General features: G+C 45.2%; 1 protein-coding gene across 6 annotated transcripts in view; it reads right to left on the reverse strand.

The window, feature by feature from the left end:
• Positions 1-23,509, reverse strand: part of LOC127487323 (uncharacterized) — a 177,369-nt gene that overhangs the window by 67,281 nt on the left and 86,579 nt on the right. Inside the window, exon 1 of one of the 6 annotated variants that reach the window (XR_007914085.2) lies at positions 3,578-5,278. The exons of 4 other annotated variants lie outside the window; for them this stretch is intronic. The gene's annotated coding sequence lies outside the window, so the exon portion shown is untranslated. Of the gene's footprint in view, positions 1-3,577; positions 5,300-23,509 lie in introns of those variants that run through there. One more of the 6 variants, XM_070059585.1, reaches the window with a different exon arrangement.

The following is a 23,509-nucleotide window of genomic DNA, read 5'->3' on the forward strand; positions in this document are numbered from 1 at the left end:
CAACCTAGTTAGAAAAACTAGTGGAATCTACCCAGAAAAAAACTATGGTAATTACCGAATTTGGAAATGTTACAAGATAGAATCAGTATTCAAAACCCTACATGCTCCACAATGAAAAATTCAAAGTCAAAATTTAAAACAAAGTATTACCATCTAAATAATATTAATTGTAGAGGAACAAAGTATTTAGCAGACTTAAGTAGTAAAAATAAAACATCACCGAGAAAAACCAAAGACCTGAAAAAATACTAATGCATTATATACGTAAGCCAAAAGATTCAATATTGTGAACTTGATTTCTCCTCAAATAGACCTAAAGATTTAATGCAACCCAAATAAAATCCCCAGAAACCTTTTTTGTTGTGTGAATTATCAGATTCTCAAATTTCTATGGAAATACAAATCATCTAACATATTTCCAAAAAAAAAAAAAAGCTTACAAAAAGAAAGTCAGGCTTGTACTACCTAAGACTTTATTATAAATCTTCAGTAATCAAGATGGTGTGACTTAGAGGTTTACATACAAATGAATGGAAAATGGAATACATAAAAACCATCTTTGATTAACTTGTGTTTGATGAAAGGGCCAAAGAAATTTAATAGGAAAGAGAATCTTGTCAAAAAATGGTGCTAGAACAAGTCTACATCACTATGAAAAAAAAAAAAAAAAAAGAAAAAACTTTACACCACATATAAAAATTAACTCAAAGTGACTCATAAACCTAAATGTAGGAGCCAGTGCTATGGTACAGTGGGTAAAGCCGCTGCCTGTGGTGCGGGCATCCCATATTGGTGCCAGTTTGAGTCCCAGTTGCTCCTCTTCCAATCCAACTCTCTGCTGTGGCCTGGGAAAAGCAGTAGAGGATGGCGCACGTCCTTGAGCCCCTGCACCTGCATATGAGACCCAGAAGAAGCTCCAGGCTCCTGGCTTTGGATCAGCCCAGCTCTTGCTATTATGGCCATTTGGGGAGTGAACCAGCAGTTGGAAGACACCTCTCTTATTCACTCACTCAACCTCTGCCTTTCTCTGTAACTCCGCCTTTCAAAAAATAAATCTTAAAAAAAAAAAAAAACTAAATGTGACATTAAAAGGTACAAAGCTTCTAAAAGAAAACAAAGGAAAAAAATTCCTCTGTCCTTGGGTTAGGCAAAGATTTATCATATGGCACAAGAAGAACTCTAATAGAGAAAAGAAATCGATAAATTAGATTTCATCAAATATTCATTAAATGTGCTACTATTAAAACCCACAGTTCAATGAATGAAAAAGTAGGCCACAGTCTGGGAGAAAGATTTTTGGAAAACATGTGTCTGTTAAGAGCTATGATAAGGCTGAGATTTCATACTAGCAGTCTGCCCCTTTAGCACCATAGTCGCATGCATTCTGGCAGAATGAAACTCCTGGGTCACAAAGACCTTACTACTCACTGCAGAGCATGCACTCCTAGGGGTGAGGCGTGGCTCGCCCTGGTAAATGCTGTTCAGGCAGGAGATTCATATCACAACTGTGTGAGCCCAAACTGATGTTAGCCCAGTCGTATTAAAGGATTGCAAGAGAACCTGCAAGAAGGTATCTTTATTATCTTGCCTGGCAAATGAATGCAAGTTTTTTGTACTACACAATTATCTTTTCACAGATAGTCTAATAGTTGTCAGTGCCTCTGCTCACGTAACATGCAAAAACATGAGATCCTTGGAGAATTATCTCCCAATGGTATCCAATAAAGAACATGTGTCCCGAGTATATAAAGATCTCAAACTCTCAGAAACAAAACAAATACAATTTAAACCAAGAAGTTGAAAGAGATGTTGATGGAACAAAGCATGTGAAAGAGTATTCACCATCACTGGTCACTGAAGGAATGTAAATTAAAGTCACAAAGGCAAAGCTCCAACACAACTTCTAGAATGACTAAAATTTATAAAGACTGACCATACCAAGCACAGGGCATCAGGAAACCTCAAACATCACTGCGGCAACACAGAATGCGACAGTCACTTTGGGAAACAGTTTGGCACCGCCTTTATGAAGTCAAACACACCCTTACTATTTAACCCAGAAATTCCACTTCCAAGTATTTACTCAAGACAAATGAAAACATATGTCCACCAAAAGAAAAAAAATTGGATGCTAATGTTCAGAGCAGCTTTACTCATAATAAGCAAAACCTGGATGCTGGGAGTTTATTCTATGCATGACTTACAAGTGCAGGCACTCGATGGCCTTTGTTTTGGACTCTTTTCAAAGACATGCATGGAACGAATGGCCTTGGAAGGACAGGACAGGATTGTTTGGCTGTACAATAAAGATAATACCCTGCTCTGGATCAAAGTTCAAACAGGCTTACTGCTCATTCTAAAAGATTCCAGTTCCCTAAGCTCAAGATTCCTCTACAGTGATGCCACCTGCTCCCTATGCAAGCTCCAAATGGTCATCTTCATGTCACTGTGTGGGACCTGGGACTCAGGCTCTGCCTATATAATCAGTAATCCATTGCACTTGGTCTGTGACCTAGCAACCTCACTATCTGTCAACGTCCATGAAGCTGGAGCAGGCTAACTGGTTAAATTGCAGGGAGTGGGAAGAAGGGTCATCTCCAACTATTCCTAATTCTTGACAGTAGGCAAAAGCCCAAATGCCTACCAAAACACATTCTATCCATGGGATGGACTGAACTTCTGGTATACATACAAACATGGAGGAATCCAAAAGCCATGTGAAAGAAACCAGACTGATTAGACTAGGTACTGAATAGACATGTATTGATTAGACTATGTACTGTGTTGTTCCATCCTGCTAGGCCAAGAACCAACCATTAAGAACCAAGTTTTCAATACTGCAAATATTTGAACCACATAATATTTCAAAGTTACAATAAGTGGTATGTTTGTTGCTGAATTTCAATCTCCACACATATCTTATATATATATATGGACAAAGGAACATAATGGCTATACAGGGCCAAACTACAGGTATGCAGAGTAGATGAGAGGTTACCTAGAGAAAGGTGTATGTGGAAGTTCTTAGGGCAAGGTAAATGTAGCATATCATGACCACGGTTGTGGGTATGCAGCACTGTACACTTTGGTCAAAGCTCAAATTGTACTTAAGCTGATGGACATACTTGAATGCTAATTATACCTCAATAAAGCTTCAAATGGTTTAACATTCAAACATTTGCCTGATACCTGTTCTGTTCCAAGCCCATTTTAAGAGAAAAAGACACAACACTGAGCAAGTGAAGTCCCTGGTCTGAAAGAATTCTTGTGCAGATGAGGAGTGGGAGAGGGAGGGAGCAGACTACATTCTCAACCAAGAAAAGGTCAGACAGTGGCAAGTGCGGTAATAGAAATGTGGAGAGTGCCCAGAGAACAGCTCTCTGATGGGCTGTGGGAAAACTTTCTCTGATCTGAGTCTGGACACTCAGGAACAGCAGTTCTTGAGAGAAAAGAGAAAGAGAGGGAGAGAGAGAAGGGGTTGGGGGAATGCTTAGCTTCTAAGTAGGATTAAAATCTTACAACCTTCCCAAGAGAGAGACTAGGAGTAAGGAAGGGCCCAAGGGAAAAACAGACCTACCTTCTGTTGTTCATCCCAGCATGTGGATATTTTACTGTGTATCTGGATTGTTTTATAGGCAAATTAAATGAAGAAAAGTGTGTCAAATGCTAACATTCTAGACAATGTTGTCTATCAGAATCCAAGGGGCTTGCCAAGCCATGTGGCTCAGAGTTCTAGAATCTTCACAAAGTATTACTGAGAAAAAAAAAAAAAAGACTGCCTATGGCTCCTGTGCAGGTACAGTATTCTTCAGAGCCGGGCTCTGCACACTTCAGGTGGGAGGATTGTTTGGAGCAGTGGCACTAGGAAATAATCTTCACACAGCTTCCTGCTTCTGTGTGGATCAGTAACAAAAGCAGCAGAAAAACTTCTGCTTTTTCCAAACTCTCCAAAAGCTTCCTGCTGAGTACGTTCACTCTCCCTCGCAGAAGAACTGTATTAATTTTTTTTAACAAAATGCTTCAGCCTGGTGTCTATGACTAATAAAACAAATAAAAACTTCTTGCATGATTGAAACTGGCATCCTTTGCATTTTAGAAAAACTGCGGTTACAAACTTATGTGGTGACATTTTTATTCAGATACAGAAACGTAACATCAAGAAATTTGCTACAACTTCCTTCCCCAAGCACAAGCAGAAATGTTCTAGTTTCTAAGGAAAATAAGACAAAAGAGAAATAAAACAAAACAACCTCTTTATTCACTTTTGAAGTATATATGATGTGCAATACGTGTACAAGTATACTGCTAGGTATTTTGTTTTACTTAGTACATTATACCTGGGACTTCTAACTTAAACTATTTGAAAAAGCTATTCCCTGCAGAATCTGCAATAAAGCGACAGCATAGTTTGAGTGAACTGCTTATAAACCAGCAACACCACAGCAGAAACATTATCTTCATCACCAAGAACAAGGTCACTATTGTGTTCATTTCTAAGGTGAAAGAGTAATTTCAAGATCATTCATTTACCGGGGTTTGGGAGTCAAGGAAATGAATAGGTAAAATAGAGAGAACTTTTAGGAGAGGGAAATATTCTGTGTGATGTTACAAAGGCAGGTCCATGTTATTCCCCATTTGTCTGAACTCTTAGAGCAGACCTCAGTGTAAACCACCGGCTCTGGGTGACAATGTGTCCCTGTGGGCACAGCAACTTTAACCAGTGGGCCACTTTGCTGGGGGACATTGACTGTGGGGGAGGCGACACATGGGGTGGGGAGGCAGGGACATGAATCCACTGCTGAAGATTTCAGTCCAAAGCTGGATTTGAATATTAACTGCATGCAAATAGGTAAGATAAATATCTAGGAAAATGAGAAATGCCAAACCTATGCAGATTCATTGGCTTATTTTGGAGGAAAGGAACTTGGAGACTTGGTTTTACCTTTAGTAATGAGGATATTGGGAGTCAGAGAAGTGGTATAATGGGTAAAGCTGCCACCTGCAGTGCAGGATCCCATATGGGCACCGGTTCAAGTCCCAGCTGCTCCATTTCTGATCCAGCTCTCTGCTATGGCCTGGGAAAGCAGGAGATGGCCCAAGTCCTTGGGCCCTCGCACTCATGTGGGAAGACCCGGAGGAAGTTGCTAGCTTCGGATCAGCACAGCTCCGGCTATTGCGGCCAGCTGGGGAATGAACCAGCAGATAGAAGACCTCTCTCTCTCTGCCTCTCCTTCTCTGCATAACTTTCAAATAAATAAATATTTTTTAAAAAAATGAGGATATTGAAGCATAGGAAGATACAAGATACCCTAATGTATTATTTTCTATTTAACAACTGCTTAAAACGAACATTTTAAAAAATTAACCCATTTAATCTTCACAGCTACCCTGATGTAGGTGCCATTGTGATCCCTATTTACCCAAAAGGAAACAGAGAGCAGCTTAAAGATTTCCCATTAGCTTGCTAAGCCAGGATCGGTTCCCAGACCGGCAGACAAAGCCTCCACACACCTGAACAAGGCTTTGACTGCCTGTCCAAAGCAGACAGCGGTGTGGGCAGGGCTAATCCCCAGGTTTCCACTCTAAAATATCTGTTTCTATACAGCCATAATGTGTTCTCCTGATCCTTGTTGAGGCTTCTGGCTACCTCTGTATGGAAATGCTTCCTTTTCTCCTTACATTTTAGACTCCGTTATGTTTCTTTTCACAGATGGAATCTTTCTCTCTCTTTCCTTGGCTCCACCTATTTTACATTTCACCACAACCAAGCCATGACCCATGAAGCAATAAGAAAAAAAGCCTCTTTATTATGCATGCCTTCAACCAAAAAAAGAGGACAAAAAAAGCTTTAGAAAAAAAAAACACATCTAGTATCTGCTTTTATTTGTCCTGGAAACGAAGGAAGCAAGCTGATTGCACACATCCATTCGACTCCTTGCTGCACAAAGACTTGCTGTGGTTGAACTTGATGTTCCTATCGGGTTCAGGGGCCACAGCTGAGGAAAGCAGAGAGCCCTCTGCTCCCTTTGTACACTAGAGCCTGTTGCACCTCCATCTCACCAGAGATCAAGGGGCATCTTTCCTAAGGGGCTGGTTAGGAACCACAGCTGGAAACAGGGAAGAAGTAACCTAACATCCAAGACAGAATGTCAACGCCAGCAGGTAGCACCCCTATACCTGTGGGGACTTGTAGAGGTGGCAAAACCAGGCTTTGCCATAACCATCTTCACCCCGACATCTACTCTACGGCCAGTGCTTCTCAAATTGGACTGCACATGGCCATCACCAGGCTTACAAATGTGTTGAAGCTTTGATGCCGCCTATGTTTCACTGATCTAAGGCACCAACTCTAGCGATAGGATTTATTGTTGTTGTTGCTGCTGGTATTTTTGCTTTAAGCTTTACTTATTTGAGAGGTGGAGCGACAAAGAGAGCTCTTCTGTTTGGTCATTTGACCCCCTACAAATATCCACAACAGCTGGGGCTGGGCCAGGCTGATGCCAGGAACCAGGTATCCCATCCTGGTCTCCCACATGAGTGGCAGGAACCCAGGCTCTCGGATCATCACCTGTTGCCTCCCAGGTGCATTAGCAGGAAGCTGGATTAGAAGCAGGGGTGGAACCTGATACCAGGCACTGCGATATGGGTTGCGGGTATCCCAAGAAGTAGTTTAACCTACTGTGCCACAACACCCACCCCCACAATAGGATCTTTAAAGCTCTCCTGGGTATTCTAATTGCAGACAAGATTGGAATGACTGTTAATACGAGAAAGGAGCAGAGGGTGGCTCTGAAGCCCATGTGAGAGGGGATTCCCTATGCCACATGGAAAGAACCTTTCTTCCCTGGAAGAACTTCCCTGGATAGCCCAGACAGTGGGAAGATGGCTGGGGACAATTTCACAACCATTTGTGGGTACACACAGCCTTTATGTGCACAGGAAGAAACAGGACACAAAGAAGAGACTGAAGCAGAATAGGCAGCCAAGTTCCTGAAGGCCAAATGGACAAAGCAGAGTCTGTCCTGTGTTCCAGATTTGTCTGATGGTAGTTTTCCTGTTAGTAAAATGGTGCAGTCTTATCTGTGGCACCATCTTAGGCCCTGGCCCATTGCCACCTTGCGTAGTAGGCTTCTGTCCTAAGCCCCATGGCCCAACCACCTATGTCAGTTCCACCCCCATCCTAACGGGATTTGCTGCGCCTACTTCCCTGCCCACCCCTTGGGCAAAGGTCTAACAGGACTTGTTCTCCAGCACATGCTCTCTCTTAATGCTCTTACTCTCTCGCCCTGGCCCGTCGGGCTGCCCCCACCCAACAATAAACCTTTCCTCTCACTCTGGTGTTTGGTGTTTTGTGGCGACCTTATGTTGCCTGAGAAAGCTGCTTCCCAGGTGCTGCCCAAAGGCTGCAGTAGGCAGTAGGAGGCTGTGGATGGACAACTGCCGGTGGGCATTGTGAAGTCTGTGGTTCTGCTATGAGAGAGACGGGCCACGCAAAGCCCACGTTCCAGGCACATGGAGAAGGCTGATGTGGGGAGCAGGGCCCATCACCCGGGAGACAAATAAGTACTGAGACTATGGACAAATAAATACTGAGGACAAATACTGAGATTACCGAGACTAGACTAAACTACTGGAACTGCTAGGACTAGCTCTGTGCATCTGATCTCCCACCATATGGCGCTGAGAAAGAGTAAACAACTTCCAAACAGCTGCCTCACCAATTCGACTAACAAGCTGCAGGAGCTGATCCTGCCCCTGATTGGAGGAGAGCAGCATGCTCAGCACGTGGGGAGAGAACGCCAGCAGAGTTGGGATTGGTGGAAGAGGACTATAAAGGAGGAGAGAGACAACATGCAGGAGGAACATCTGAGGAACCCCTGAGGGAGCCGGCCGGCGGTGTGCCGCCCCTCCGTGAAGGCGGGCTGGGGGGGAGCGGCAGCAAACCCTGGAAGGGCCGGGGAAAGAGAACAGCGCAGGGTCCGGTGTCATTCCTCCGCGAGAGAGGGAGCGACAGGCTGAGACTCAGACGCTGCACAACAGAGACACAGAAGCTCAGCAGTTATCAGCAAACATCTGAAGAGGCTGAAACCAGGTCCAGAGGAATCGAGAGAGGGGCCTTGCACTCCCCATCCTTGCCCTGTTCTGAGCCAACAGGGTTGCCTGGGCCTGAAGTTGAAGAACTGTGATCTGTGGCTTGAAATTGTGAGCTGCTAGAGGGGAAACTGAGCAGAGTTCTAGAAATCATAATTGACCAGAAATATGCAGAATCCAGCAAAAGGATTGCCCAAAAGCAGAAAAGCAGTCTTCTCCAACAATGATAAAGGGGGGTGGGTGGAGAATTGGGGGGTGGAAGGGGTGGAGTCATGAACCCTTCTGGTGAGTTGAGGCTCCTGCGTTAGATTTCTAGAAGTTCTCTCATTTAGCCAGGGGCAGTTTATTTGTCTGGAAAGCAAGTAGGTGTGCTTAGCAAAGGGCACATCACTTGTTATCACTGGTGGACTCGCACAGGATCACTGCGTGCTCTTAGCAGCCTTGACGGGGAAGGAAGAAACACCACAGACAAGTGCTCTGCACTTGGCCTTGGTGCCAGGGGATAGTGGACTGAGTGCGTGCTGAGTTACAGATGAGACTTACGCCAGCAACACTTGCCTTGAACACTTTCTCAGTCCTTCAACCTGACGTTTCTCCTTTTCAGGTATACACTGTGCTTCCTGCCATGGCTGGCCCATAGCTACTCCATGAATCATAGGAATCAATCCTAGTGAATCACCTGTTTAAAAGTGCACTCAAGTACCAAGGGGAGTTTTTAATAAAAGGCTGTTTCACGGAGAGGGCACTGTACTGGGGGTCTTCCCACGCCTTTCCATCTTCCAGATTAACATGGGTGCACATTTTAAGCCCAGTCACAGGAATGACGGCTATCCATTCCCTGTGAGATACAGTAGAGCCCCATGTACAAGCCATGTTTGATGACTTGTAAGCCTTTTGGCTTAATGTGCCTGGCCCTTTTTAAAACAATCAACTCAAGAGAGAGAGGTTCAGAATGAGGGAATAAATTAACATATGTCAAAAACTATCAACTTGCTTTCTAGAAGGCACTTTGGAGCCAGATGGGTGACAGAGAAAGGATCCACAGGCCAAAGGCACACAAGGCAGGAATGATTAGGAGTAATTAAAGGTTATAGAGCTACAGGGAGCCTCAGAAGAAAAAAACAGATCCCACATTTCCTTTGAAGGGAAGTTAGAAACAGCTGGAACTAACTGAACTGACTTGGAGCCACGAAAAAGCATGATGCAAGTCTCATAATTGAGGGAAAACTAAAAAAAAAAATCTTCCTTTATAATAAAGAGAAAATTAAGTACTCAGATTTTCTAACAGTTAATGCATATATATATTTCCTATACTTAGGACTTTTACTTAACTGAAGTATCATAAGACCAAAGAAGCCCATCAGTGTTTTCTCAATATTTCAGAAAGTAAAATCAAGTATACCTTGTTTTCTCTCCAATTCTCATTATTGTTATTTGAGAAAAATCTATTCTTGAGCACCAAAATTTCCAAACTCCAAACCAATGGCTTTTAACCACTGATATTATTTGGGAGTTTTGGAAGGAGAAAAAAAATACCACACCACATGCTTGGCTTCCAATTCCAACAACGTGAGTCAGAAACTCCTACAGTGGATGGGGTACACTAGCATGTGTTACATGCCCAGGGATGCTGATCTGCACCTCCCTTTATAATCACCAGCCATTACAATTCAACTGGTGGCAACTCTGCAAACTGTAGGCCTTATCTCCCAAGGAGCTGTCAATCTGATACACGTTTTGTCTCTTAATAAACCTGAGAGCCTGCCATCATTTCAGTTCATCTCTGACAAACTACCCTGGACAATCCTAACCTGTATCAGTTCAAAATATAGCCCACTGTTATCCTGAATCTGGTGAAATAAGGAATGGGTGGGAGGGGGGCACGGTTGCCCTATCAGTTGTAACACCAATTAAACCTAATAATTTCAATCCACTCTGTAATCACAGGCTTAATGCACCACTAACCATAATATCCAACAAGTAAAAAAGTAGAAAGACCACAGTTGCACAGAAGAATAAACAAAGCCTAAAAATCTTTTTAGAGCTGTACTTAGGAAATACATGCAATCTGTTTTCCTTATATGAATAAAAATCTTTAAAAACACACCAGTTAAGATACGTGCATGCCACATCAGAGTACCTATGTTTGATTCCTGGCTCTGCTACTGATCCCAGCTTCCTGCTATGCACACCCTGGGAGGTGGAGATACCAGCTCATTAGTCTCACTAGTCACAATGCCTGTCCCAGCCCCAGGCATTGCCAAGATTTAGGGAGTGAACCAGCTGATAAGAACACACTTGTGTATTCTCCATGTCCTGCCATCTTTCTGCCTCTAAAATGAAAGTGTTTCAGATACAGATTTGTCCAATGATGATGTACTGCAAATTAGGACTCAACTATGGTCCTGAGGTTAAGGCTTCTCCCCCTGTGGCCTATTTTCCCTGTACCTCTGGGAGGATCAGAGATGACAAAACTGACATCTTTCTTCTAGCCTACTCCTCCTCCCATGAGGATTGGTCAATCAATAACCAGCAGCTGGGGCCAGCGCTGTGGCACAGCAGGTTAAAGCCACCGCCTGCAGTGTCAGCATCCCATATGGTTGCTACTTTGAGTCCTGGCTGCTCCACTTCCAATCCAGCTCTCTGCTATGGCCTGGGAAAGCAGTAGAAGATGGCCCAAGTCCTTGGGCCCCTGCACCCACATGGGAGGCCTGGAAGAAGCTTCTGGCTCCTGGCTTTGGATCAGCACAGCTCCAGTTGTTGTGGCCATCTGGGGAGGGAACCAGCAGAATAAAGACCTCTCTGTCTCTAACTTTCTCTATAACTTTCTTTCAAATAAATAAAATAAATCTTTAAAAAAAAAATAGGGCCGGTGCCACAGCTCACTAGGCTAATCCTCCACCTGTGGTGCCTGTACCCCGGATTCTAGTCCTGGTTGGGGCGCCGGATTCTGTCCCGGTTGCTCCTTGTCCAGTCCAGCTCTCTGCTGTGGCCCGGGAGTGCAGTGGAGGATGGCCCAAGTCCTTGGGCCCTGTACCCGCATGGGAGACCAGAGGAAGCCCCTGGCTCCTGGCTTTGGATCAGTGCAGCACGCCGGCCATAGCAACCATTTGGGGGGTGAACCAATGGAAGGAAGACCTTTGTCTCTCTCTCTCTCTAACTCTGCCTGTCAAAAATAAATAAAAATAAAAAAAAAACACAGGATCTGAGCACCTGCTGTTACCAGGGTACTCTTCAGGAGCTATGAAAGATGCTTTGCGTTCAATATGGTCTGTATTTTAAAGAAAATTCAGATGAATTTTGGGGGAAAATCAACCCATGAGAATATGACCAACAGGAACAAAAAGCTAGGTCAGAGTTTGAAGGCAAATGATGGGACAAACAGTAAATGTTATCAGGTGAAGGAGGAAAGCTATTTGGCTGAGTTCAGAGAAGAATCAGAGGAGTATGCCTGAGCTTGATCCTAGGATACAGCAACAATGAGGCGTGGAGATAATATTAAGAGAGTATTCAAACTCCATCTTCAGGTCAAGAAATGTTCATTGGTGGTCTGTTACATAATTAATGCTGGAGTAATAAATGTGGTGAAAACAAAGGTGACTGGAAGCAAAGGTTCCTGTTCCTGGAAGTCCCACACTAGTTTCCTGCTGCAGTACGGAGATGATTCATCCGCATGTGTGGCTGGCTGGGAAAACAAGGCTGGCTTCACAGAGGTGGGGGCTTGTGACCGGCCTTACCTACCAGGCCTATTCACAGGCAGGAATTCAACAGGAAGAACCTGAGGAAAATGACTTCCCAGGATGAGAAAGCAGGCTGCATCTAGGGCAAATCAAGTCAGATAATTAACTGATTATAAAACAACTAAAACATCTCAGCAGACATCTTTAAAAGTAGAAGTCAGCTCAGAGAATTCTAGATGTTGATTTGAAACATTTTCTGTTTAATCTGATAGCATGGAGTTACATACTCAGAATCCTAATTTAGAAGGAACATTCTGGAAGCATGTTGCAGGCTAACTGGGAACAAGGAGAGCAGGTGCAGGACAATCAGAAGCCTCATACAGGTGCCCAGGAGAGAAAGAGGCCTAAGCCAGGCAGCACTTGGAGATGGTCCTTGGGAGTGGGACATGTGTCACCAGCATGTCTCTAGTTAGTAATAAAAAGAAACTCTTTCCCAAGAGCAATCAATGTAAAACTCATGTCTACTGAATTACTACCCTAATAAGTCCCAGGAGTGGGGACAGCAGTATAGTGCAGTGGGTTAAGCTACCACCTGTGCTCCCAGCATCCTATATAAGCACCAGTTCAAGTTCTAAGTGCTCCACTTCTGATCCAGATTATGACCAAAGCATCTTGGCCCCTGACACCCACATAGGAGATCTGTGTGGAGTTCCAGGCTCCTGGGTTCTGTCTGGCCCAGCCCCATTTATTGCAACCACTTGGGAAATGAACCAGTGAATGGATGTTCATATTTCACTCTGTCTCACTTGTGCTGTCTTCCAAATGAATATATCTTAAAAAAAAAAACTTCCAGTGGAAGCTAGATCATTAATGCATCTCATTTGTTCTCAGTTATTCATGGAAAATAACTCATGAAACTAATTCATGTTCTAAATAATTCATGGAAAAATGGAATTCTAAGTTTAGTTTGGTACAAAATATTTTAGAAACCCATGCAATTCAACAATGTGAATATTCCCCATACTTTTTGAAGACTCCTCCAGTTTACATATTAAATACATGGCACCTGCACCTATTTCCTAATCTGCTTATCAAACACACAGCTCTGTAAAGGAAAATATTCCAATTTACGATGATCTACGCAGGGAAAGGAACAATGCCTTCCTGAGGGCTCACATCACCCCTGCTTCCTCCTGTGTTTCCAAGGAGAGACAAAAACACTGAAAACGGATCACTGGCTTCCCTTTGCTTCTGACTCAAACATATGCAATTAGCACCAAAAATTCTGTGTTCACCGAATTGACCTGCAAAACGTGCCCTCAGGAAAGCATACAAGAAAGGCTTCAGGGAGTGTTTAGGACGTGAGACCCCCCATTAGCTTATAAAATGAGGATTACACAGCAGAGGCAGGGGTCATCTCAGTACCAAGTCTGCCATCCCCGCTGAGGAAAAATGTTGGATGCACAGCGCATATCACAGTGTCAGTGCTTACTGACCTGTGTCCCATCTTCCCAAGTTTTTTTTCTTTTTTTTCTTTTACAAAGTTTTATCCTCTTTATTCAGGGAAAACCATCAGATAGATGAGAAGATGAAGGCGAGGAGTGGCCATCATCTCACAACTAGCTAAACCGGAACTGGGGCTTCGATTTCCCGTTAGCAGCTTCTTCCATGAACTGTAATTGGCTCGTCCTTCAACACTCCTGTTCTCCATTAACTGGGTGCCAGGTTCACTTGTCTTCACCTTTGAGTCAGCCGCCTTTGATGCTGTGCCTAATGTCTTCTAAGGTCGAAAAGCTTAGAGTGTACGAAAGAAATACCCAGGGGGTGGAGAGTTGATGGATAATAAGATGCTCTTATAAAATAACTTGATATGAGTTCACTGTGAATTAATGAAAAACATATGCGTCCTAATGTAGTCGAATAAAACTCAAAGAAGTGAAGCAAATCTGCTAGGCAGGAAACACTCGGCCAACTCTCAGATATTCATGTGATCCATCACCACAGGGGGAACCAACACTTTTTCTGGGTGGGTCCATCCCTGTGCCATTCAGGGGGCATTTCTGGGAGGCCTCAACAACTGGTTGACGGTGCGTTCTACTGCCGTTATTGCTGCAAAGCAGCATGGGGAATGGCAAACTTCTAGGGGAACAGACACCCGACGCAACTGCTGAACACAATTCAAGGACAGTGAACTCCAGCATTTATTAGATTCATCCCCTCTCTGGCTTACAGCAGTCTGAAGTCGGGAAGAAGCCCTGAATGGTTTCCATTTCTCTTTAAGTCCCGACCCTGTGACCCCCCCCCCAAAAAAAAAGGCTTGAGATTTTTCTCTAAATTATTTAGAACTCTGAAAATCTCAAAGTGCATTGTTAACACTTTTTTTTTTTAGCTTTGAAATTAAGCCCCAAAATATAGACTCACTACAGCAGGGAACAGTACAACAGAAGTTTTTATGAGAAGAATATTCAGGAAGGAATAGGTATAAAAGATTTCTAGCAATCGTTTGCCAGCTGCTACGATGGCTGGACACAGTTTGGAAGAATACCTGGGTTAGGATCCAAGCGAACGCCAAGTGGCCAAGAGCCAACTCCAACTAAAGCCAAAGAGGAAGTAGTGTTTTCTGGGGTGGGCCCAGTGCTGCAAGGGAACCACAGGACTCCTACCTCCTGGATTCTCTCCCTCCATTCACCTCTCGGAGCTGCTCACGGCTGCTTCTCTGTCTGCATTGGCTTCACTCTCTTTTCTTCAAAGTGGGCCTTCTCCACGGATGGGCTGCCTGGCTGCAAGGACTCCCAGCCTCGCGCCATCCCATCAACCACAGAGGAGAAGCTCATTGGTTCTGCTTGTGTTGCATGCTCAGCTTCAATCATGGTCAGGCCTGGGGAGGGTCAGGGTAGCATAAGTGGCCACACCTGTCTCCCATGCACAGCTGGAGATGGGTTTGCTAAGCACTCGAATCACAGGAGAAAGGTGGCCTCCACAGTCTTACAGTCCTCTGCAGTGGTCTAACCTACTGTGCAGGTGTTTTAGGCAAGTGCCTGTTTTAGGGGACAACTGTGGAAACAGCCTCCTCTTGTCATCAGTGCTCCAAGAAGCACCGCCCCCCAATGCCAAATTCATAGATCACTCCCTCCCATGATCCAATCACTTCACCTCTCCACTTCCCCAAATTGCTCAAGAATTCCGAGTCTGGGACCATGCATTTGGCTTTGCAGTTATGATGTCAGTTAAGATATCCACAACTCACATCAGAGTGAAGTACTTGGGTCGCTGTCACCCATAAGAGACCCAAATTGAGTTTCTGTCTCCTGGCTCCTGCCCCAGTCCCAGCTCAGCCCTGCCCCAGCTGTTGTATCTGGGGTGTGAACCAGTGGAAAGGTGCTCGAAGTCTCTCTCTCTCTCTGCCTCTTGAATAATAATTTTTAAAATATTTTTATTTATTTATTTATTTGAGAGGTAGAGTTACAGACAGTGGGAGGGAGAGACAGAGAGAGAGGTCTTCTATCTGCTGGTTCACTCCCCAAATGGCTACAATGGCCGGAGCTGTGCCGATCCAAGGCCAAGAGCCAGGCACTTCCTCCAGGTCTCCCACATGGGTGCAGGGCCCAAGCATTTGGCTGTCTTCTACTGCTTTCTAGGCCATAGCAGAGAGCTGGATTGGAAGAGGTGCAGCCGGGACTAGAACCGGCGCCCATATGGGATGCCGGCGCCGCAGGTGGAGGATTAACCTACTGCACCATGGAGCCAGCCCCTTGAATAATAATTTTTAAAAGTTATCAGTAGGAAAAGAAAAGTCCTAGTCTGTTTCAAATCATTTAGTACACATATGGTTTTATGTACTGATTTTTACTAGTATTCCTATCATTTACTTATAAAATTTATTTATAAACCAAATTAAATATAGAATTTTATTTCTATAAATATGATAGGTGTTCATTTTATCTTCAAATCTATAATAAGTTTTTCAGCTCTCTTAGGTTGCTTCTAAAATAGAAGTAGTTAAATCTTTTTTTTTTTTTTTACAGGTAGAGTTAGTGAGAGAGAGACAGAGAGAAAGGTCTTCCTTCTGTTGGTTCACCCCCCCACAAATGGCCGCTACCACTGGCGCACCGCGCTGATCCGAAGCCAGGAGCCAGGTGCTTCTCCTGGTCTCCCATGCAAGTGCAGGGGCCCCAGCACTTGGGCCATCCTCCACTGCCTACCCAGGCCACAGCAGAGAGCTGGACTGGAAGAGGAGCAACCGGGACAGAATCTGGTGCCCCGACCGGGACTAGAACCCGGTGTGCCAGCGCCACAGGTGGAGGATTAGCCTAGTGAGCTGCAGCACCGGCCGAAGTAGTTAAATCTTAAAAAAAAATCTAAAAGTAGTTGCCTGATTATATTTAAACATATATGAGGGGCCCTAGAAACATTCATTCAAAATTAAAAGATGATGCAGATTTTCTGTGAACTTTTTGAAGCCACCTCCTACTGTTAGGGAAATGTTCCCTATAGAGCAATTCCATGATTTCTTTTAAAATTTTTTTAAGATTTATTTAAGGGCCAGCACTGTGGTGTAGTGGGTGGGGACATTGCCTGCCGGGCCGGTGTCCCATGTGGGTGCCAGTTCGAGACCCGGCTTCTCCACTTCTGATCCAGCTCTCTGCTATGGCCTGGGAAAACAGTGAAGGATGGCCTAATTCCTTGGGCTCCTGCACCTGCATGGGAGACCTGGAGGAGGCTCTTGGCTCCTGGCTCCGAACTGGTGCAGCTCCAGCCATTGCAGCCAGTTTTTTTTTTTTTTTTTTTTTTGGGGGGGGGGGGCGAAACAGCCGATGAAGGACCTCTCTCTCTCTCTCTCTCTCTGCCTCTCCTTTTCTCTCTGTGTAGCTCTGACTTTCAAATAAATAAAATAAATCTTTACCAAAAAATGTATTTATTTATTTGAAAAGCAGAGTTACAGAGAGGCAGAAGCAGAGAGAGAGAGAGAGAGAGAGAGAGAGAGAATCTTCCATCCAATGGTTCATTCCTCAAATAGCCACAACAGCTGAAGCTGTGCTGATCTGAAGCCAGGAGCCAGGAACTTCTTCTGGGTTTCCCATGCGGATGCAGGGGCCCAAGGATTTGGGCCATCCTCCACTGCTTTCCCAGGCCATAGCAGAGAGCTGGATCAGAAGTGGAGCAGCCGGAATTCAAACCAGCAGCCATATGGGATGCCGGTACTGTAGGACTGGCCCACCCATGATTGCTTTTTTTTTTTTCCCCCACAGGCAGAGTGGACAGTGAGAGAGAGAGAGACAGAGAGAAAGGTCTTCCTTTGTCGTTGGTTCACCCTCCAATGGCCACCGTGGCCGGCGCACTGCGGCCGGTGCACCGCACTGATCCGATGGCAGGAGCCAGGTGCTTATCCTGGTCTCCCATTGGGTGCAGGGCCCAAGGATTTGGGCCATCCTCCACTGCACTCCCTGGCCACAGCAGAGAGCTGGCCTGGAAGAGGGGCAACTGGGACAGAATCCGGCGCCCCGACTGGGACTAGAACCCAGTGTGCCAGCGCCACAAGGTGGAGGATTAGCCTAGTGAGCCATGGCGCCGGCCCCCATGATTGCTTTTATAAAGGGAATTATGGCCCTAGAGATGCTGTAGATTTGAAGCAACCTAGGGGTTTGCATAGTGAAGAGAACAAAGAAGCGTGGGGATGACTCACTCCACACTGATTTCTGACTCCACAACAAGGCTGGGTTGATTTGAGCTGATCTTCTTGCACACATCCTGGTTCAATGTGATTGGCCATGGGTGTGCAGATTAAACCTCATTTCTGGGTGTGTCGCGTGGGTGTTTCGGGATAAGATCAGTGTTTGGATCAATGGACTCAGCATTTACACCATGCACTCCCCTGATTCTCAGGCCTCCTACCCCAGCCTGGAATTTCCGCCTGCTGCCACCAGCTTTGCTGGGCCTCCAGCTCACAGACAGATCGTGGGACCTCTTAGCTCTGTGATCTGGGAGGCAATCCTTGCTGATATAAAGTCTGAAAAAGCTCCTGAAGGGGTGGGTGTTGTGACACAGCAGGTGTCTGCTTGCAGCACCAGCATCCTGTATCCAAGTGCCAGTGGAAATCCTGGTTTCTCATGCAGATCTATGCTGATATGCCTGAGAAGGCAGCCAGTGGTGACCCAAGTGCTTGGGTCTCTGTCGCTCCCCCACTCGTGGAGGAACGACACCGGACCCTGCGCTGTTCTCTTTCCCCGGCCCTTCCTGGGTTTGCTGCCGTTCCCCCGGAATTGGCTGCTGCCCGCCCCCCCACCGCCTCCGCGGAGGGGCGGCACACCGCCAGCCGGCCGGCTCTCTCAGGGGTTCCTCAGGGGTTCCTCAGATATTCCTGGTGCATGTTGTCTCTCTCCTCCTTTATAGTCCTCTTCCACCAATCCCAACTCTGATGCCCACACACTGAGCACGCTGCTCTCCTCCAATCAGGGGCAGGATCAGCTCCTGCAGCTTGTTAGTCAAATTGGTAAGGCAGCTGTGTGGAAGTTACTTATTCTCTCTCAGCGCCATATGGTGGGAGATCAGATGCATAGAATTAGTCCTAGCAGTTCCAGTAATTTAGTCTAGTCTCGGTTGCTCCCCACAGGCCTCTGCCACCCACATGGCAAACCTTGGTGGAGTTCCTGCTCCTGGCTTCAGCCTGGCCCAGCCCTGGCTGTTTCTTGCATTTAGGGAATGAACCAGTGGATGCACAATCTCTCTCCCTCTCTCTCTCTCTCTCTCTCTGCCTTTCAAACAAACAAATAAATATTTTAAAAAAAGGTTTGTGGAAAATATATATTATAAAAAGCCTATGCCAGATTCTGATTTTCTTTTTGTTGGCACCCAAATAAACTTTTTTTTTTTAATTTGAGTTAGAGAGAGAGGTGGAGACAAAGAGGTTTTCCAAGCACTGGTACACTCCCCAAATGGCCACAACAACCAGGACTGGGCCAAGCTGAAGCCAGGAGCCAGGAGCTTCTTCCTGGTCTCTCACATGGGTGCAGGGGCCCAAGGACTTGGGCCATCTTCTACTGTTTCCCCAGGCCATAGCAGAGAGCTGGACCAGAAGTGGAGCAGCTAGGACTCGAACCTGTACCCATATGGGATGCTGGTGTTTCAGGCTGGAGCTTTAACTTGCTGCACCACAGCACCAGCCTCTAAACTTATCTTTTAGTTCAATTTTTTCCCACAAACTTTTGGGAGTACCCTCACATAGAGAATCTTGGTTTTGTTTCTCTTGGGAATGCTGACAACTATATCATGTAATGAATGAGTTTTGCAAATGAGGATGGCAGACTTGTTACATTGTTACATCACTTCCTCTTTGACTTAAAGGCTTCTCTTCTATTAGGGCAGTCCCAGCAAGTACAGAGAACCAGTTTCATCACCCAGGGTCTCTGGGTCCCACACAGAACAAAGGCAGGGCAGTATTTGCTTTGGGAGTGTTTTACAGTGACTTTACATCATCGGTGAGCTAAAAATAGCACGCTGATTTATTTACAATACTCAAAAGATACAATAGTTTATATGGAACCATATCCCAAAGACCCATCCAGCAAATACAAATTATGGTTACTGCGATGGTCATAAAACTGAGGCAGAAAATCTCCTCCCCATAGCTTTTTACCAAAGAAAACTAAACGGAAGACTGGGCCTACTGACATGAAGACTGCTGAGGCAATGGACATTCAAGCAACTGTGCTTGAAAAGTGAAAGGGATTAAAAAGGTGAGGCGTCCACTATCCCAGAAAACCAGTTACTGTGTGCTGCATTTTTCCTGCTACAACAAAAGCATGTTTACTTTGACCTACACGAATCTGAAATGCCCGAGCCATTGACACGCTTAGCACAGCTCTCCTCTTCCTGTGTATGTGAACATGGCAGGGGCTCACACACTCACAGAAACAGACACACTGGCCACCCTTCGGTCTTGCCTCGATTTTTATGTACAGTTGGGGGGAGGGGCTACTTTCCCTTTTCCAGCCAAGCTCAGTGGAGTAGGAAAATTATGTACTACACCTGACACTAAAACTCCAAAATACACAGATTTTTCCCCCTTGAATATATATTTGTTTTTATTTCCTGATTAAAACAGCCCCAGATGGATACTATTTTTCTTCCTTTTTTTTTTCTTGTATTTATTCAAAAAACAATGAAAGAGAGCTCCCATCCTCTAGTGCAATTCTCAAATGCTCCCTATGACCAAGGCTGGGAGAGGCCAGAGGCAGGAGCCAGGAGCTCAGCCCATGTTTCCTATGTGGGTGTCAGGGATCCCAGGGTGTGCACTGGCAGGTGGCTATCTTAACTGTCAGGCCAGATGTCACCCCATTAAAATCACTATTTTATTAGTTTATGTATTTGAGAGGCAGACACAGAGTGTTTCCATGAGCTGGTGTACTTCCCAAATGCCTGCAACAGCGAAGGGGCTGAAGCCAGGAGACGGAACCTCAATCCAGGTCTTCTCCACATGTGGCAGGAACCCAACCACTGAGCCATGATCTGCCACCTCCCAGGGTGCTTATTTGCAGGAAGCTAGAACCCCTGGTAGTCCAGTGCGGGATGAGGCTACTCTAACCAGCAGCTTCACTGCTAGCCACAGGGCCACCCTAGCTCCTGCTTTTTTATTGGGCCCAATCATAGTAAGAGCTGTTTTATAACTATGTACTCTCTTGGGAGAAACTAGAAGTCTCCAGTACATTGTTAATGAATTTCAGTCCATTAAAACCACACCATTTCTTTAAAATATAACCTTGCAGCCACTTCTAAGCCTTTTTACCCCAATGTTAAAAATAAAACACTAATGAACGTTTACCCTTCCTTAGACAATGATCCCTGGACACTTGGCGTGCTTTCTTGCTCTCTCTCTCTCTCCCTCTCTCCCTCTCTCCCTCTCTGTCTCTCTCTCTCTCTCTACCTGCGCTCTGAGATCTCAGCCTCTCTCCCCATCTCTGCATCAAGAGTTCACTCAGGAAGCACCTTGGTGCCAAAATGTATTCCTTACTTCTCATTCATTCCCCAAACGCCCCTTCCACCAAAAAGTACCCCCTTGTCCTACTATATTTGGTGGGGAAAATGAATTCACCCTCAGGTAGTGAAAAATAGGTCAGCGGCTCACTGTGCCAGGCACTCAGCAAGATTTGTGCCACACACTCAGATTTCAGCTCCTGAGATGCAGGGGAGCTGCAGGCACACACCTGAGTTGGAAGAAGTCTCTAAAGTCCCCGTGGGTCCTGGCAATGACACCCAGCTGCAAGGTCACCGCCCCACACACTGGTCTCACACAAGTTGACACTCACCTCTCTTCACCCACACAGCAAATATTTGCCGAATATCTCCGCTGCACCTGGCCAGGGTTAATCCTGTGTCTGCTTTTTCATCATTGCAACAAACGTTTGAAAGAAGAAAAGAAAGAAAGAGCTGGCAAAGGAAGGAAGGGGTTGGTGTTGTGGCACAGAAAGAGAAGCCACTGCTGGCAATGCCAGCGTCCCATATCAGAGTGCCAGTTGGAGTCCCGGCTACTCCGCTTCTGATCCAGCTTCTTGCTAGTGCACCTGGGAAAGCAGCAGAAGATGGACGAATGCCCAAGTACGTAGATCCCTGCCATCCATGTGGGAGACCCAGATGGAGTTTCAGCCTCCTGTCCTTGGCTTTGCCCAGACCTGGTTTTTGCAGGCATTTGGGGAATGAAAATGGATGTAAGATATCTCTCGCTCTCTCTCTCTCTCTCAGTCTCCCTTTCAAATAAATAAGCCAACCTTTAAAAATGAAAGGAGGAGGAATGGAAGGAGAACAGAGAACAAAGTGAAGATCCATTTACTTTCCCAATATTGGGTCTTTTGCTGCCTTCTGAAGTCCTAATGTTGCTCCTCCCTGTCATTTGCTCCCAGCCCAAAATCAGTGTGCTTTTTCGCATTCTCTATTTAGACGGTTTTATTTTTTGATCACCTCAGCTGGAAGAGGCTAAGGAGCAGGAAGAATTAAATGCCATGGTGAAGACACTCGGATATTCAGTCCACGCTGGCTGTGAAGACACTGTATGATATTCACCCTTTTGCTACAGGCTGACCGACCCTGCTCTTCGTTAACCTGGAAATACCTGGATCTCACATCCCAGGAAATCTACTCTGTGGACTCTCTCAAAGAATTATCGTGGCGTTTCACTTATACCTCATAAACAAATGGGACAGGTGTGGTTAAATTAATCATAAAACACACACCTCTTCCTTGTCCTATATGAATATAGTAGGGCATTGGTTTGCGATGGCATAGATGACTTTCTGACTTAGAACAAGATAGAATCGAAATAAATCCTTGGATTTCTGACCTGAGGTAAACCACTCCTCCGTAAGCAAGATTCTTCTCTATTTCACCTGTCTTTTGATTAAAAAAAAAAAAAGTAGAGGGCTGGTGCTGTGATATGGAAGGTTGATTCTCTACCTGCTGTACTGGCATTCCACATGGGCACAGGTTCAAGTCCTGGCTGCTCCACATCTGATCCAGCTCCTTGCTAATGGCTTAGCAAAGCAGCAGAGGATGGCCCAAGTCCTTGGGCCCCTGCTACCCACTGTGGGAGACCTGGAGGAAGTTCTCAGCTCCTAGCTTTGGCCTGGCCAATCTCCAGCCATTGAAGCCACCTGGGGAGTGAACCAGTGGATAGAAGATCAATCTCTCTCTCACTCTAAAGCTCTCCCTTTCACATAAATAAATAAATCTTTTTTTTAAAAAAAAGTGGAAAAACATTAATGAGAAAGCAACTGGCTGTCACTACCACCGTGACTTGGAAATGGGAATTCTTTGGATCCACCAAGGCCTTCTAGAGACCATGAGGGAGGGAGGGCTGGCAAGTGTGTGTGCACAGCACCCTGGGAGCCATGGCTCTACTGGGTGTAGCACCGGCATCAGCAAGTCAAATCAGTGTGCAACATGTGAGAAAATTCCCTATATCCAAAACCAAGGAGGAGTGGTGTGTCCAAAGAGCAATGAAACATCTCATTCCTCAGGGAATTCTCAAAATGGTTGCCAGACAATTGGATGTTTTGAGGATGGGACCCAAGTTAGGAAATGAGGTAAAGAAGGTTCATAAACCAAAGACCATGCCTAGACAAATGCTGGTATTTTCTTACCGACTTGAGAGTATGGTTCATGAAATCAGTTCAGTTCCATGGATCAGAAAGGAAGAGGCACAGGGAGAGAAGAGAAGAGGACAGAGAACAAGAAGGTAAAAAGAGGAGATTGGGGTGAGATCGTGGGTGAGGGAAGCTTGGATACGGCTGTGCTTGGGTTGGCTTGTGCACTGGGTTGCCAAGTGATTCAGGAGTTAAGTGGCAGAAGTAATTATCCTAGGGAATACTTAAGAAGAAATGGGGAGATCTGCCAAATGCGAGCAGAAGCAAGGTGAGCTTAAGTAACAACACAAGGCAAGTATAATGATACAACAAAATCTCAAGAAAAGAACAGAACAGAAAGTGACATGGATGCTACAACCTGAAACTCAACCTGAAACTTCCTGCTCACATGAATATAATAAACGATGTGGTTGGCTTAGACAAGAAATCGATTTTAGGGAAAAAATGTAACAGAGACATGTGGAAAACACAAAAGAAGAGCACTAGGAGTTCCCGCTACTTTTTAATCACTAGAGTCAAATAATAAGATGTTACTTGGAATGGAGCAGCACCAGGAAAAATAAGTAAATGTGCAGAATGTGAACGATTATGAAAATGTCAAGTACA

The sequence above is a fragment of the Oryctolagus cuniculus genome, chromosome 16 (genome assembly GCF_964237555.1).
Source record: "Oryctolagus cuniculus chromosome 16, mOryCun1.1, whole genome shotgun sequence".
NCBI lineage: Eukaryota > Metazoa > Chordata > Mammalia > Lagomorpha > Leporidae > Oryctolagus > Oryctolagus cuniculus.